We start from the raw sequence: 14,760 nt of genomic DNA, 5'->3' as shown, positions 1-14,760 counted from the left end.
TGTGCCACTGTAGGGCACTGAGTGCCCTCCCTGCAGGCTGTCCTTCAGAGATCCGAGTCCTGTGGATCTCAATGAGGTGACCAGTCTGGGGACCCGTCTTTCCCCATGGAGGGGCGTGATGGTCACCCACGTGACCTCCGCCGCTGCCCGCGGCGGCCTCTGGGGCACCTGTGGGAAGTAGGGGCAAGTGAGAGACGGGGGCGGCTCTATGGGCACACTGTCCCTCCTCGTGTTGGTGAGCCCAGCTCTGGCCCCAAAGGCAGTGATGGCCACAGCAGCCAGCCCAGGCTGGGTTCCCAGCTGTGCTCGCTGTCTCTGGGCCATTCCCTCACCCAGGCCATCCTGGCACGGGCTCCTCCCCAGAGCAAGGCCTGGAGCCAGGCCTGGCTGCCGCTCTCTGCCCCCAGCCCTCCCCCAGGTCCCACTGCAGCCTTTCCCTCCATTCCTGTCCCTCACCTGTCGCCGCTTGGACAGCAGCGGCTGCCCCTCACGGGACTTGCTCTGGGCGTTTGCCTCGTGTCTCTTGGACATCTTGGCAGTGCTCTGAGGAACAACGGCCAAGATCACTCTGGGGAGCTGCTTCCTCCTGAGGAGCTGCTGCCTCGTGAGAGAGCTGCTCTCCTGAGAGTGACAACACGAGAGGTTTGGCCCTACAAGAGCCCTATGTGTCACCACACAGACCCATGTCACAATGGCCTCTGGGCATGATGCAACTGCGAGTCACAAAGGCCTGGTCGTCATGGCTGCCCCTTGTCATGGAGAGATATGGAGACCCCCTTGATCACAAAGGCTTTTTTTTTGTCCTTTGCCCCTTGACTTTGCCTATGTTTTTTCCTCTGCCAAAATGCCTGTGTGTTTCCCTCTCCCATCATGTGTTCCTACCCTAAACATCCCCAAAGAAGCCTTGTGCCTTGCCAAACTGCTTTTCCCTCCCAAGGGCTCTCCCACCTGTTGACTTCCCCCAATGTAGATAGAAAATCAGGAAGGCAAAAGCTCCCTTAGAACCTCATCTGCCCACTTCTGTAAAAGACAATAAATATTGTTTCTTTAAGAAGATTAATGGCACAGGAATGCCAAGGACATTCTCCATTTTTACTGGAGGGAGGGTTGATAATGATCACAAAGAGTGAGGAAAAGGCTGAGGAACTGAATGCCTTCTTTGCACCAGTCTTCAGTAGTCAGAATGGTTATGTGGAGGACAAGCAGCCCCCTGAGCCAGCAGGAGGGACAGGGAGCTGACTAGAGCTCCTGCAGTCCAGGAGGAAGTAGAAACTCACTTGCACACCCACCAAGAGTGTGACAAACCTATGGGGCTGCCCAGGAGTCCCTCAGGGTCACTCAGAGAGCCGGCAGAAGAGCTCACTAAGCAGCTCTCTGCCTTTTATTATGAGTCCTGGTCTCTTGGGAAGGTCCCAGATGACTGGAGGTGGCAGTGTGAAACCCATGCCCAAGAAGGACTGCAGGGAAGATGCAGGGAACTGCAGGCCTGTCAGTCTCAGTTCAGGGCCTGGCATGGTTCTGGAGCAGATCATCGTGAGGGGGATCACAGGCCCCAGAGAGGGCAGCTGAGCGATCAGGCCCAGCCAGCATGGGTGTAGGAAAGGCAGGATCTGCCTGAGCAACATGATATCCTTTAATTAGTGGTTGACTCACTTCCAGGCTGAGGAAGAAGCTGTGCATGGAGTCTCCCTGGATTTGAGGAAAACCTTTGACTTCTGACTTTTCAAGACAGCACACTCTTGAAAAAGCCATCAGCCCCGGGCTTGAGAAGGTGAACTCTTTGCTGGATTAAGAACTGTTGGGACTGGGCCTAACAGTGTGGTGATGAATGGTGTCACATCCAGGTGGTGTCCCCAGGGCTCAGTCTTGTTTATAATCTGTCCTGCGGATGTGGCCAAGGGCATGAAGGGTACCCTCAGTCGTAGATTTCTGACAACACCAATGCGGGTTGGAGTGTCAGTGTGCTGGAAGCTAGGAAGGCACTTTGGGAGAATGTGGACAGGCTTGATCAATGGTGCCATGCCAGCAGGATGAGGTTCAGGAAGACCAAGGACTGGGTCCTGCCCTTGTGTCCCATTAAGGCCCTGCAGCACCCCAGGCTGTGGACAGAGGTGCTGGAAAGCTGCCCAGCAGGAAAGGCCCTGGCGGTGCAGGCTGACAGCGGCCGAACATGAGCCAGTGTGTGCCCACATGTGCAAGAAGGCCAGTGGCCATCTCTGTCAGCAATAGTGTGGCCTGCAGGACCAGGGCAGTGATTGTCCCTCTGTGTGGGGCACTGGGGGGTCAGAGCTCTTGGGTTGTGCGCAGCTGTGTGCCCCTGTTAAGCACCCTTATTGAGAAATGACTCGGTGTGAATTAAGGTGCCAACGAGGCCATGTATCAAAGTCAAGAACAGAGATTTTATTTAACAATAAAGGTGAAGTAGAGAGATAGAAAGGAATAGAAAATAGAAGGATGAGAAGGAGAGAGGCTGGAAGGATGAGGGGGAAGGAGGAGGCAGGGCTGGAGATATCAAGAAGAAGACACACAGCACGCTTGGCTCCTGCAGCGCCCTGTCGGTTGTTCCTCACCCTGGGCTTCTCAGCGATGACAGGTCCCAGTGGCTCCTATGGAGCTGGAGGTGGGACTCTGGATCAGTCTTCCATGGTCACCCCTTTTCTCCAGTCCATGTTGTGAGGATCCAAGGAGGCGTTCTTCTACATGCCATTCAAATGGAGGATGAGCGTGCCTTCCTTCACCTGCAATGCTGAAGTCCAAGAAGCATTTCTCAGCCCCTAATGTGGCCTGGGCACAGGGTGGGAATGCGCGCCACACTAAAGCGGGACTTTAAAGTCAGCTTCTCTGGGATTCAACAAGGCAGCGCTGCCCCCCTTCCTCATCCAGCTCTCCTCGACCAGGCTGTCTTGTAGTTGGCCTGGGGGTGGTGGGCTGGGGTCAGCAGCAGGACCTGCCTGTGGCAATTGGTTGCATTGGGCATTATCCAGCCAAGCATCTGTCCATTGATCTGTCCATCCATCAGTGTACCCACTACAAGCCTCCCTGTGCCATTGCCTCTGGGAGATGAGTGGCCTGAGGGTGAGCAGCAAATTCTTGAGATGTGCCTGGTGCTGTGTCACAATCCGGTCTATGAGCGGGAAGACGTGACGGCATTCTGCTGATCTCAGAGTGCAAAAACCATCAGAGAAAGGGGACTGATGTATCAATCAAAACAAACGCACCTTTACTGAATGACCACAGCAAATGTGGTAAAGGAATTAGGGAAAAGAACAGAAAAGAGGGAGAAGAAAGAGGGAGGTAATATAGCTACCAAATGTAGAGAGACAAAGTGTTCATTGTCCAGCTGATGGAGTTTACCAAGTCACATCAGAGAGATCTTGAAGTCTCTGCTTAACTCAGGGGTTTTATTATGATAAATCATTGTGGGGGAAACAGGTAAGTCTATTGAAAATTACTGAGGGGGAGAAACAGATAGAATAAAGAATAGATGTAACAGTCCATATTCTCAGCAGAAGGCGAGAACCATTGTCTTCTTGGTGCAATCGACACACCTGCAGGCAAATATCTCGCTTTGGTCAGGGTGGCTCCTCCACACACCTCCCGATGTTAGAGGTTTCAATCTCAGTCCATGGAAAGGGGGAGCTTCTCCGTATAGGTGTCTCGTGTCTCAGCCCTTGAGAGGGAGGCTTCATCCATCTCAGTCTGTCTGTCATGGTGGTAGTGCAGCAGAGGAAAGATTTTCGATGGGGGGCTACCAAAGTTGCCCCAGCAAGTTCATCTGGTCAAGAGGTGGGAAAATTCCTGGGCTATTATCATGAAGCAGGAGCAAGCATAGAGGGCACGTCATCTCCTTGGCAGGCCCTGCTAGAAGCAGTCACTACAGACCCAGCTGTGAACAATCTCTTGCCATGCCAGAACTCTGCTCATGGGCCTCAGGGTCCCAGTGTCTGTCTTTGAGATGGTTGTGAGGCAAATGAGGGGAACTTCAGACTGCTGGTCTCACATGCTGGCAGCTGGGCTCACTCCTCTGGCTGTCCCCTGAGGCAGCTGAAGGAGAAAAGCCGCCTCAGAGCCCGCCGGCCCGTCTTGACAATGGTGCGCCATCGCCGTGGGGCCGGGGACTGCGGCACTGTGGTCATGTTTGTGGTGGGGGAAGGAACACAGCATGCCAGGGGCTGGGAAGGCACTGAGCAAGCCCCTTCCAGCACTGCAGGCCCACTGGGATTTTCCTGGTCAAGGCTGTCCTGGGAAAAGCCAGCTTCCATACATGCTGCATCGGGCTCCTCCGTGGGCTTGGCTGGCAAGGTGCAAGATGAAACCTTTGGGTCTCTGGGCAGTGTCATGGGGAGAGGCTCGCTGTGCCCCTCACCAGAAGGACCACTGTCCAGGGGAGAAGCTGCTGGCTCTGTTTCTCTGTCTTGCACGAGGGGAGACAATGCACATTCTGGCTCGCTATCCCCCTCTCCTGCAGCCTCTCTGTCAGGGAGCTCCTCTTCCTCCCAATTTACTTCTACACGAGTGTCCCGGGATGGCATGTCCTTGTTGATAAAGAGGGACCAGAGGTCTGCAAACAGGGCAGGAGGCATGAGCTGTGCACAGTTTTCGCTCTCTCCTGCACAGTCATTGGTCGAGGTGCAAAGGCTGTATGACATCAAGGTGCGCTCTTCATGAAGGGAGGAGAGAATGTCTTCCTCCAACTCCTCCAGCTCCTCTGCCTTGATGTGCAGAAGGGACTTTGAAGCATCCTCAGTCTCTGTGCACAGCAGCTTGCTGTGGGCACTTTGCTCTGCTGGCCAACGCCTTCCCCTCTCTTCACAGGTCCCACCAGATGAAGATGAAGTGGAGAAGCCCGAGGTTTCCTCAGCCTCTGAGGTGGGGAAAAGCTCACTGGGCCACTCATCCCAGGGATTGCCAGCCAAAGGAGAAGCTGCAGCCTCCTCCTTCTTTGATTTCAATGGGGCAAGCGACACACTCCATGGGTCGCTGACCCCATCTCCTGCAGACTCCATGTTTGGGAGCTCTTCCTCCTCCCACTTTTCCTCTGGCTCCTTTCGACAAGTGTCCGCAGGCCACGAGTTGTCAGAACCAGAGCGTGGCTCTGCTACTGGGGCCGGAGACAGGAGTTCAGAGGAGTTTCCTGTTTCTCCTGTGGAGCTTGCGGTCAAGCTGGGAGTGCTGGGCAGCACCTGGGGCTCTGCATCTGCCTCTTGGCAGAGACTTGATTGCTCCTGGGTGCAGGTGGACTGGATGGAAGTGTCTTCACCGAGGCACAGGGCAAGGTCTCTAAACAGGTCTCTGGTTGTTTTGCCCCTGTGCACATCCTGCACCTCAGTGAGCTCCTCTGCCTCAGTGTGCCCCCAGTGCTTCCAGGCAGGCTGGGTCCCTTTGTGGAGCGGCATGGCACCTGCACATGGCAGGGGTGGCAGGCGATGGCCCTGCCTTGCCGCTGACCCTTGCCAGGCCCCTTCACCTGTGCTGTCTGGGGAAGGGCTTTCCTGGGCCCTGTCAGCAGCCGTAGTGCCCAGTACAGAAAGTGGCACAAGCTCTCGGTAGCGCCTGGCCACGGGGCACCCAGACCGTGCTCTGGCTCTTCTCCCAGAGGCTCCTGGGGCTGCTGGCAGAGGGGGCGTCTTGACCCTTGCCAAGGCTGCTCTTGGCATTTCAGGGCTGAGCTGCCACGGAGGTATCACTGTGAGTGGAGGGCCATGGAGAGGTGGCAAGTCTGATACAGACAACCTTGCTGGCCGTGTGTCTGTGCCACTGTAGGGCACTGAGTGCCCTCCCTGCAGGCTGTCCTTCAGAGATCCGAGTCCTGTGGATCTCAATGAGGTGACCAGTCTGGGGACCCGTCTTTCCCCATGGAGGGGCGTGATGGTCACCCACGTGACCTCCGCCGCTGCCTGCGGCGGCCTCTGGGGCACCTGTGGGAAGTAGGGGCAAGTGAGAGACGGGGGCGGCTCTATGGGCACACTGTCCCTCCTCGTGTTGGTGAGCCCAGCTCTGGCCCCAAAGGCAGTGATGGCCACAGCAGCCAGCCCAGGCTGGGTTCCCAGCTGTGCTCGCTGTCTCTGGGCCATTCCCTCACCCAGGCCATCCTGGCACGGGCTCCTCCCCAGAGCAAGGCCTGGAGCCAGGCCTGGCTGCCGCTCTCTGCCCCCAGCCCTCCCCCAGGTCCCACTGCAGCCTTTCCCTCCATTCCTGTCCCTCACCTGTCGCCGCTTGGACAGCAGCGGCTGCCCCTCACGGGACTTGCTCTGGGCGTTTGCCTCGTGTCTCTTGGACATCTTGGCAGTGCTCTGAGGAACAACGGCCAAGATCACTCTGGGGAGCTGCTTCCTCCTGAGGAGCTGCTGCCTCGTGAGAGAGCTGCTCTCCTGAGAGTGACAACACGAGAGGTTTGGCCCTACAAGAGCCCTATGTGTCACCACACAGACCCATGTCACAATGGCCTCTGGGCATGATGCAACTGCGAGTCACAAAGGCCTGGTCGTCATGGCTGCCCCTTGTCATGGAGAGATATGGAGACCCCCTTGATCACAAAGGCTTTTTTTTTGTCCTTTGCCCCTTGACTTTGCCTATGTTTTTTCCTCTGCCAAAATGCCTGTGTGTTTCCCTCTCCCATCATGTGTTCCTACCCTAAACATCCCCAAAGAAGCCTTGTGCCTTGCCAAACTGCTTTTCCCTCCCAAGGGCTCTCCCACCTGTTGACTTCCCCCAATGTAGATAGAAAATCAGGAAGGCAAAAGCTCCCTTAGAACCTCATCTGCCCACTTCTGTAAAAGACAATAAATATTGTTTCTTTAAGAAGATTAATGGCAAAGGAATGCCAAGGACATTCTCCATTTTTACTGGAGGGAGGGTTGATAATGATCACAAAGAGTGAGGAAAAGGCTGAGGAACTGAATGCCTTCTTTGCACCAGTCTTCAGTAGTCAGAATGGTTATGTGGAGGACAAGCAGCCCCCTGAGCCAGCAGGAGGGACAGGGAGCTGACTAGAGCTCCTGCAGTCCAGGAGGAAGTAGAAACTCACTTGCACACCCACCAAGAGTGTGACAAACCTATGGGGCTGCCCAGGAGTCCCTCAGGGTCACTCAGAGAGCCGGCAGAAGAGCTCACTAAGCAGCTCTCTGCCTTTTATTATGAGTCCTGGTCTCTTGGGAAGGTCCCAGATGACTGGAGGTGGCAGTGTGAAACCCATGCCCAAGAAGGACTGCAGGGAAGATGCAGGGAACTGCAGGCCTGTCAGCCTCAGTTCAGGGCCTGGCATGGTTCTGGAGCAGATCATCGTGAGGGGGATCACAGGCCCCAGAGAGGGCAGCTGAGCGATCAGGCCCAGCCAGCATGGGTGTAGGAAAGGCAGGATCTGCCTGAGCAACATGATATCCTTTAATTAGTGGTTGACTCACTTCCAGGCTGAGGAAGAAGCTGTGCATGGAGTCTCCCTGGATTTGAGGAAAACCTTTGACTTCTGACTTTTCAAGACAGCACACTCTTGAAAAAGCCATCAGCCCCGGGCTTGAGAAGGTGAACTCTTTGCTGGATTAAGAACTGTTGGGACTGGGCCTAACAGTGTGGTGATGAATGGTGTCACATCCAGGTGGTGTCCCCAGGGCTCAGTCCTGTTTTTAATCTGTCCTGCGGATGTGGCCAAGGGCATGAAGGGTACCCTCAGTCGTAGATTTCTGACAACACCAATGCGGGTTGGAGTGTCAGTGTGCTGGAAGCTAGGAAGGCTCTTTGGGAGAATGTGGACAGGCTTGATAAATGGTAGCAGGCCAGCAGGATGATGTTCAGGAAGACCAAGGACTGGATCTTGCCCTTGTGTCTTAACAATCCCCTGCGTTCTGCAGGCTGGGGGCAGCATGGCTGGAACCCTGTCCAGAAGAAAATGTGGACAGTGACTGAATATGGACTTGCATGTTCCCTGGTAGACAATAAGGCCAGTGTCTTCCAGGCCTTTATTAGGGATGGTATTATGATTTCCCTCTAGTAGCCTCCATTATCAGAAGCTTCAGAATAAAATTCTAAAAAGCCTATGTTGAATTTGAAGGTCATTTGACCTTGTTCCATGCTGTCAAATGATTAGATACTTCCTTGAATCTATCATTTAGGAGTTATCTTCCTATACAGTCTGCAGTCACCTCTGCAAGACCAAATTTTCACCAAAGGCTGATCTTCTAGGAACTATTTGGCACATCATTTCTGCTTGTAAATAATAAATACAATACTACTGGGTGGAACTACTCAGAGAAGTAAGCCCTGAAATTGGTAACAAGTGCTTGCAGTTTCACACTTCTTTCTAAGACTGAATATGTCATTCACACTAGAAAGCCATCTAAGACTCCAGGGGCTGTGTGATATAAATGCAAAACAATTTATGGTTGGTTTTGTTCCTTTCCAGAAGGCTTCAATTTACTACTTCTCCTGGGAAGAAAAGAGCATTTTCAAAGGCACAAATAATGTGTGGACACCCATCTCTTATTGACATCTTTGAAAGTCACCATTTAAGTAGGATGATTTACTTAATAGCCACATTTTACTTGATTCTTTACCAATCAGCTTCATTAAGTCCTTAAAAACATTTTTCCTCTTAGAGTAATTCTGACAAAAAAAAAAAAAAAAAAAAAAAAAAAAAAGAAAAAAAAAGCCGGGACATTTCAGTCACTACCTCTCAAAACACTGCAGTTGCATTAATGTAAGCTCCTCTGTTTTCAGCCATTATTACAGAACATCAAAAATTATTTTTATAAGGTTGCTAGGCAGTTAAACCACCTTGAAAGAAATGAACTATCTGTGTGCAAGCATGTACAACAAAGTTATTGATGGAATACTAAATAAAAGAGAATACGTGAGAGCTAAATCCGGAGATATTTACTGGGGCTGTACTATTACATTCCAGCAACACTGACATTTCAGGCTGCAGTTTCCAACAGTCACTGCAATATAATTTAAACCCCAAAATCAAGAGTGTCAGTGCTTTTGGATCTGTGAGATGGGGGAAAAGTTTATTTTAAAGCTGCATTTTTCTTTCTTCCAACTTTCTATGTCTCACAAGAGCATAGAAAGTCTCACACACATTTCCTCATGGAAAATGACTTTTTCACTGTCTTTGATACAAAGTTGTAGAACCACAAGAGTTATTTGGGTGTAAAGGAACATTTAGAATTCATAGAATAGCATTGATTGGAAAGGACATTCAAGATCGTCTAGTTCCAACCCCTGAAGCTCATCAGTTGCATCTGTTCCAAATTCTTGTGCAAAGCAGGGCCAGTTTTGAAGCAGGATCTGACCTGGAAACCAGAAGCATCAGAAGTTCAGAAGGGTTATAAATCACATGAGCATTGTCTGTTACAAATCTTATAAGTCCCATAACTTCTTTCTCCTTTTAATATACTGACTTTTTCCTCCTGTCTGTGCAGTCTATAGGAATGTTCATTCTGGGCAAAGCATGCAGGAGAAGGTTTTGTCACCTACGCTGTACCTCAGCCCCAAATTTATATACATTTACTGTAAGAGATATTAAAAAAAAATCCCCTTTGCCCAAGCCAATGAGTTCTCCCAGCTCTTTTTTAGGACTTGAGCTAAGGAACCATTGTTGATATCTTGTACAACATTTGAAAATAAATCTACTAAAATTTGGCTGAAAGGCCAGTGGAAGGCTATATTGAATACAACAGGAAGTTTATGCAAAAAAAAAAATTAATGGAAAATATAGGAAGTTTAATTTTTGGTATTGTTGTGACTTTTCAAATGAAAATTCTTTAGTGAAAACCAAATGTTGAAACAAGTTCAATACCAATTTTTTAAGTTAAATAAAACTTTAATTTCTAATAATAATGTCCATCAACAAGATTCATAATAAAAGCAAGACCCAAGGTGTGGGGCCAACTTAGGAATTTTGTCTCTTAATGTATCCTTAGATCATATTTATAGATTTTTATGTCCTCAGCTGGTTTAATGTTCCAAGGAATTCTATGGAAAAAAAAAAGCATGATGATGATTCTGTGATGATACTTCTACCTTTGGCTCTTGTTATTTAAAGAAAACTTTAAAAAGTGAGGGAAGCAATGAATGATTTATTTTGGTTTTTTTTTTTTAATAACCCCAGGAGTTGAAGGTGTAAATCTTTTAAAGGGAAAACATCCCCTCATGCAAGATGCAGGTTAAAATGAATAAAACCTTGGCAGCAGTTTGAGCTTAAAGTGCTGCCTATACATTTCCTGGATACAGCTGAGCAGATAAACCCAGCTCCTGCAGAAATGAATAGGAGCTGGCACATAAGTACCTGTAAGAATCCACACCGCTGCCCGTGATAAAACATCTGGTTTATCATTGGCAGCAGAACCAGTGGAATTAAGTAGTTAATACTTCAAAGTGATACAAAATGTAACTGTAAATTCAACAGAGCTTTCTGCTGGAGACCATGTAAGAGCACCATAATAACAGCAAATTGATTCACCTAAACCTTTCCTTTGCATTTGCTGTAAGACAGGATTTTCAGTAAACTACTCCAGCTCTCCTCTGTGTTAATAATAACTACCTCACTGGCTGTTGAATGAGCCACACTTACAGACACAAGGGAAAAAAAAGAAAAGAAAAAACGAAATGCTGCAGACATGAAGGAATGTATTCCTTGTTGGAGCTCCCATTTTTTGCAGCTTTATAAAGAGATAGAACTTGGGTTAATTTAATACAGCAGATCCATATAGTGACTTAATACTATTGTTTTTCTCCTTTACAGCCTGATGAGATATAAGTAATTGAAAAACTGCTCCACTAAGACCAAGTATATGCATTTCCTCCTGGCTTTACTCTTTCCTCTCCCTAAAATGACCATGACTGGTTTCAGTCTCATGGGAGAATTAACTGTGCAGGTTTTATAAAGCACATTGCACCAGACACTGTCACTACTGTGGTTAAGGAGAGGAAGTTCTTTTTGCACAATCCCCTCCATAAGGACGGTATGTCACTTGCAGAATAGCTCCAGACTCACAGGAAACCTGTGACAATGTCTCTTCCCAAGGGCAACAAGCACAAGGACCCTCCACACCAGCTCCTTGACAGAGTTCAACAAGTTTAGACTTATGCTCTCAGACATTTGGTGTGATTTTTCGTGGTGTCCCATGCAGAGACAGGAGAATGGTTGTGTTTGATGGTCCCTGTAGGACCCATCTAACTCAGGACATTCTATGGTTCCATCTATGGCTCCATCTGAGCCCCTACACCTGCACATATACACAATCCATGCACATCCATCCATACAGTGTTTTCCTCCTACCAGCTGCCTTTGCACACATGCTGCTGTATATCTTCCACAGGGATCTGCAAAGATAAAGACTACAGGATTTTTTTTTTACTTCCATGGCACTTCATAGCCACCCTTCCTTATTTGAAAAGACTACTGCCTTAATAATAGTACAATTAGAAATTAATGCCAGCAGATAATTTCTGTTTTCCAGATCTTGCTGGTCACTTCTGAGCCATTCGTGCAGCACTCAGTTCCTTGATGAGCTGTGAGTGGAGCTGCTGCAATCTAGCTTGTAACTGTGATCAAAATTGCAGCATTTCTGAGGTTTTACATATTTCACACAAATACTGATAGATGTAAAAATAAAATCAAAAAACCTGAACTGTAAGCTTCACATTTCACAAGGTTTTTCTTCTAGTAATAAAACCATTTACCTGCATATGAAAGGAGGTAAATTCCTTTCCTCTGAAATGGCCTTCTTTGGGTCTCAAAATCCCTAAATGCATTAGATGGAAGATTGGAGAAAAAAAAAAAAAAAATCGGGAATCTCAATCTTTGCTGCAAAATATTGCCCTAAGGTAAAACTGATCCACTCTGCTGTCACAGAAGGCAGGACAGGTCAGATGCTAATTCTCCAGATATGAGAAAAATAGAGATTGCTGTGACAACATTCACAACATGCTCAGTTTTGTCTTCCTATAGATTATTATTTCTCTTTACGTCATGCAGCGCAATCTCTTTTTAAAATAGGGTTCCTACATCATGCAGAATCTGCTCAATTAGGGGTAAGACCACCAGGCCTCATCATCTGCATTCTCTGGTCCATCACTGCAGTCAAAAGGCAAAGCACAGCAGGATGAGTGGGAGGAGACCTTTTCTGTACCTCTGCCAGCTGCAATAAAATGTGATCTGTCTATCCTTACTCCTGGGCGATAACAAGGTGCTTGTAGATCTTCATCTTTTCACTTTCTGCTGCAGAGCTGTAAATCAGGAGAGGTGCAGGGCTTGACTCTTTCTACCCCCCTGCCATGCCTCTTCTGTAATTCAGATCAATCACTTAAAGTGTCCATAGAACCAGTTAATTGCCCCAGATGCTGCCAAGCAAATGAGTCATGGGCAAAATTAGGGACATTTGGTCACAGGTTTGTATGATGAGCACGACCCCATATGGTGTGGGATGTCCCTTGGGTCAGTCAGGGTCATTTGTCCCAGTTGTGTCCCCTCCCCTCCTTGTGCACTCCCAGCCTTCTCTCTGGTAAGGTGAGCAGAGGAAAGTCTTTGTCTTTGCTCAGCAATAACCAAAACATTCCTGCATTATCAGCAATGTTTTGGTCACACAACTGAAGCATAGCCCATCCCAGCTACTCTGAAGAACCTTAAGTCTATCCCATCCAAAACCTGTGCACCTGGCCACATGTGTTCTGAAGTCATTGGTTTAAATAGACATATATTCATTTAGAATAAAAGTACCATGCCTGGGATGGAGTACCAATGTAGGAGCTATGCATTGGCCCCTCTTGTCACAAGCTTTCTGCACGCATATTAATTTAGTTTGTAAAACAGACACCAAGCAGCCATAAATGCAAGCAAAGCAGTAAATTCCTTTTTTTTTCATATATAAAGGGAGGAGCTTTATGAAAATAACTCTGTGTACCTGATGTCCCCTGTCTCTCCTCAAGCTTGAAACTTCAAACAGACTATTTGGATTTCCCCAGATCAGTCTGGACTAGGAATTTCAGGTGGGGCAAATAAAACACATTTAATTGCAATATTTTCATTGTAAAGAATTTACCAACTTTCTTTAGATGGCAAACAATGGCTCAGCTCCTGGAAAGAGCCTGTTACCCTTTTATTTAGGACCCAGATCTGCTGACAAAATCAGCATTGACTGAGAAATAGGTATTTTGTGTGTCCACAGATGTGAGAATCAAACCTCAATTCCAATTAGATTTTTTTTTCTCTCTTTTCATCACACCTGACAGACTGAGCATACTGACTGTAGCCAACTTTTAGAAGGGTAAGAAAAATAGTTGGCTTTGTCACACTCACCAGTCAACCAGTGTTCCATGCTATCTATTAATGTTAGCCTGGCATGTCCATCCCCAGATGTGAATTTCTGAAAATTCATAGATCCTGGCAGTGCTTCCTCCAGATTTCTCACCTAAGCTTCTGGAAAGATATGCTATAAATTAAATTGCAGTGAATAGTAGGCCAGGACTTTGGGAGTTTGCTCAGGTCTATCAGAATATTTATGAAGCACAAAGATGTTCAATAGTTCTCAGGGTTTATATAAATTACCACTGAGTCCAACATTCTGGATTCAAACATAAGCATGGGATGTGTGTTCCCACAGACAAAGAGATAATGATTCCAACTGCAAACATGAAATCTGCTCACAGAGCCAGATGCTCAGCTGCAGTAAAGTAAGGTCTCTCCGAACAACAGAGTTATGCTGTTCTGTATTTCACAACTTTAATATTTGTTAGTATAACATGATAATAGCAAGTGTCTCTGGGCAGCTGGCATAAATTATTGTAGTTGCAACCTTCATAGGATCTGTCTTACGATGTAGTTTTTCTCTAACTCACTGTACAAATGCACTGCAACTGAACAGAGGTAAACAGGACTTTATCCTGGTTCCCATTTTGCCAGTGACATAACCTTCTTCTCACACCCTGGGTAACTGATATAGCTAGAAGTAGCATTGAAGCAGAAAATCTTTTTAGTGTCTAGTTCCAAGAAGAGTTTGCAAAGCCAGCATCATCAAAAAAAAAAAAAAAAAAAAAAAACCAAAAAAAAAAAACAAAAAACCCCAACCAAAATCCAAACCACAACATCCCAGGTTTTAACTTTTAAACTGAGCACATCTTGTATGTAATTAGGGAATGAAAATAAATTAACTTTGTAACCTAAGGGTAACATTCTTAAAGATTATAAATCTGCCTGAGATCTCGAAAAGATGAAGACTATCCCAGTATAAGAGATGAACAGTTTCCTCCCTTTTATATGGAAATATTTAAAAACAGGAACACACTGCTGTCTTCTTTTGCAAAAAGGTTGATCACCAAGCTAACAGTTCTTCCATTCTCTTGATTTCCTGCTCAAAATCCTAATCTCAGAATAGTGTGAATCCATAAAGGTGTGTGTTTTATATGGTTATAAAATTAATGTTACACTCTGACTCCCTGAATACCATCCACTTGCTTACCTTTTCTTCAATATAATAGGAAATTACAAGCCCTGAGCAAGTCATTACTCTCTAATGATTATGAATTAGCTGACCACAGGCCACAGAGAAAAGCAGCATGTTCTAGCAGACCACAAGGTCTTTTAGTCAAGTATCATAATGTTCTGATCTGTAGCTGGACATTTCTGCTAGCTTAGGAGTCAGGTGTTTCATCTTTCCAAAATAGAAATGTTCGCCTAAGGAAATAAAGAGGACATCTCTTCCTCCACTTAGCAAAGCAATGTTATTTGCTGGAGGCTATCTGTGCAATCAGGGCTTTTTTCCTCTT

The sequence above is a fragment of the Melospiza georgiana genome, chromosome 1 (genome assembly GCF_028018845.1).
Source record: "Melospiza georgiana isolate bMelGeo1 chromosome 1, bMelGeo1.pri, whole genome shotgun sequence".
Taxonomy (NCBI): Eukaryota; Metazoa; Chordata; class Aves; order Passeriformes; family Passerellidae; genus Melospiza; species Melospiza georgiana.
Note: the sequence above shows the minus strand (reverse complement) of the source record.